Below are 3557 nucleotides of genomic sequence, written 5' to 3' on the forward strand. Positions count from 1 at the left end.
AAAATTCAGACTTTTTCCTCAGAATTGTGACTTTAATCTCAGAATTCTCACTCTAATCTCAGAATTATCACTTTAATCTCAGAATTCTAACTTTTTCCCTCAGAGTTCTTACTCTAATCTCAGATTTCTGTCTTTTTCCACTGAATTTTGACTCTAATCTCACAATTCTGAGTTTAATCTCAGAATTCTGACTTTAATATCAGAATTCTCACTCTAATCTCAGAATTCTCACTTTAATCTCAGAATTCTGACTTTTTTCTCAAAATTCTAACTTCATTCTCGGAATTCTGGATCTTAATGGGCACCATGAAGGAAGAAATGTTGGCGCACTCAGCTTTACTGACAAAGATGTGAGTTGTTTAGAAGGGCCAGTAACACATTGGTGGAAAATGATGGAATTAGGTGACTTTTTACATGCTCGAGGGGTCCCTGGTGATGCTATTTGATTAATAGAAGAGCAGGTGGTGATTAAAACAAGAGAGCTAGTTTAGTCTCTAGAACAGACATGGCTACGGCTTGATGCCAACATGTTTGTTAGCTGTCAGAATTCAGTCAGGATTCTCAGAAAAAAGTCAGAATTCTGGGGCGTGCCAGTGGCGCATTGATTAGCACGCACGGCGCATGTATGGAGGCCTTAGTCCTCAATGCGGCTGAACCAGGTTTGAATCCAACCTGTGGTCCTTTGCCGCATGTCTTTCCCCCCTCTCATTACCCGTTTCCTGTCAGCTTTAAAAAAAAAAGAAACGAGCCACTAGTGCAGTAGAAAAACTAAAGAGTCAGAATTCTTACTTTTTTCTCATATTAAACTGAAATAATATTTAAAAAATCTGTTAACTTTTTTTTTTTCAGTGGCCCTAATCCTCTTCCATACATTGGAGAACGCTCTGTTTAATTTCACCTGCACGAAGATTATAGGAAGCCCACCACTGTGCTACCTAAAGTTCATTTCATTTTAAGCATTGAAAGGTAATGCAAAAAGTGGCTGGTGGGTTGGCGGTGAATAAAAGTTTGAAAAATACATAGATGTATATCATTTGAGGTCATTTCAATACAGCTATACACTTCAATTTTTTTTGGGGGGGGTCTTTAAAAAGTGGCAGATTTAACAAATTTGGGGCCCAAGGTGAAGGTTGGCATCAAGCCCCCTGAAAAACAAGACTTCACAATATACAATTAATAAAGTGAAATGCATTGTTTGTTTTACTTTCTATTCCCCCTTTTCTCTTCCTGCGTTTTTCATAGTGTAAGTTTTCTTTGTCTGGTGTTCTTTGCATTTTCTCCCGTTTGTCCATAAAATCTCGTTATTGTGAGTCTTGGATCTAACTCCTGTTGTATAATACATGCTAGGCTGTCACAAAGCAATAACTTTGACCTGGAATAGAAAACTGGGGACAGGTGCAACACTTTATTCTCATTTAACCAAACCTGTGACTTTATTAATCTCACAATGGAGAAATTCAGTCAGTGTGGGGTTAAGGGTCTTGCCTAATGGAGCCAGAGAGGCAGTCTGTGGGATTGAACTCAGAACCTCCGGGACACAAATGCAATGCACAAACCATTAGGCCACCACTTCCCCATCTGTATCTACTGTATCTAAAAGTAGATAAAGATAAAAACACAATAAAAGCAATTATTAAAATGAATAAAAGAGTTTGACCACAACCTTAAACAAATGATATCTAATTTAACAGTTTGACAGTCAAAGGTAGTTCTGACCAAATAGGTTATTAATTTTGACTTAAAATAGCTCACGTTTTAAGCACTTTTCCAGTCTTCTGGGAGTTTATTCCACATCAGTGGAGCATAGGAACTAAATGCTGATTCTCCATGTTTGGTTCTAGTTCTGGGTGAACAGGGTAGGCTGGAACTAGAAGACCTGAATGGTCTGGGAGGCTGATACACTGACAGCAAATCTGTCATGGATTGAGGTGCTGATCCATTCAGTGATTTATACACCAGCAGCAAGATTTTAAACTTTATTCTCTGAGATACAGGGAGCCAGTGTAAAGACTTCAGACCTGGGCTGAAGTGCTCTACTTTCTTAGTTCTAGTGAGAACACAGGCGGCAGTTTTGGATGAAGCTGTCTCAAGAACTTTTACAGGCAAACCTTTTGCAGACACGGTTGTGGTAAGTGATTCTACTAAAGATAAATACATGAATTAGTTTTTCTAGATTGGATAATTTTTCATAATGTTCATTAAAGAAAAAAAAGTGCAGCATCAATATCAGCATGTTTCTGATTGGAGGAGAAAGACCTGGTCCCCTGTCCCCTTAAGCCGGGCATACACTGTATGATTTTTTTGCCCTTTTCGGGACGATTCTCAGAGAATTTTTCGATCGGGCCGAGTTTCAGCACCATGCTGCACCATGCGTCATGTATTATACAGGTGGTTACGAGGGGCGATTAGCCTCTCATGACCACCTCCCGATCAGGAATTGTAAGGTTGGGAGAAAATTACACGTTTGAAATTCAGTCAGCTATCGTAGGGTCACATCAGGGCGTCTGGTCGCACAGTATGAGGACATACATCGTGAGCTTTGAACTTTTAAACCCTGTGGTTTCATCGCACAGTCTGAGCTGTAGCTGCATGCAACGATTGAAAATATCACGCAGTGTATGCCCGGTGTAGCTAGCAGATCTCTTCGGTGGGTCAGATCTGCTCGGGGCCCTGTGCATGCCACTTACTTTGCGCTAGGTGATTGGCTGATTGTTGCCACATGATGTAATACATTGTGGTTGCCCAGACAACGATAATAACATCACTTAACAACGTCACATAACAACCGTCAGTTTTTTATAAGTAAAATAACTGTTTTATTTGTCTAAAATCTCTTCAAAAGTCATTTTGAGATGTTCCATTTGTCTATCCTGCCTTCAGCTCTTAATAAAAAGAATAAAAATAAGCTGAGACTTTTTGTCACCTTGTTAAATGGCAGAGCTCAGGCTTAGAAAGCAGTACTTTCTTTTAAGACTTAGAATGATTGTTTTCTACTTTCAGCTACTTTAGATCGTCAATGAAATGGAAAAAAATAGCAAATATAGGTAACAATATGTTGAGGCTCCAAAAGACATTTGATTCTTAAGAAACGGGTGAAATACAGTTTGTCTGAATGGAGTTGCCATATGTTGATGTCATAAGAAGGGGCGGGGCCCCGAGCAGATCTGGTACCTAAACAGGCTTTATCTGATCCCCCTATGTCTGTTCTGTGTAAAAATACATTTTACATTAGTTTTCTTTATCAACTTTATTATTTTTAATGTTTATTTTAGAATAGAAACATTGTTTTTAATAAAAAACTGCAGTGGTCATCTCATCCACTGAAGCCTCCTTCAGTGTAAAAAATATTGGCATCCTCAGTTAATATTAAGAAGACAAATAATATCTAAAGGTTTAAAACTGGAGTCAAATACAAACTAATACACAAAATATTTCAGAATTTAAACTTTAATTTTTAAGTTACTGGATACTATTTGAAATATATTAAAATAATATGCTAATAACAGCCTTTAATCAGTTGCAACACCTCATTACAGTCTCAGGAGTGATGCTTTAGT

The sequence above is a fragment of the Cyprinodon variegatus genome, unplaced genomic scaffold (assembly GCF_000732505.1).
Source record: "Cyprinodon variegatus isolate N-32 unplaced genomic scaffold, C_variegatus-1.0 Scaffold556, whole genome shotgun sequence".
Classification (NCBI taxonomy): Eukaryota; Metazoa; Chordata; class Actinopteri; order Cyprinodontiformes; family Cyprinodontidae; genus Cyprinodon; species Cyprinodon variegatus.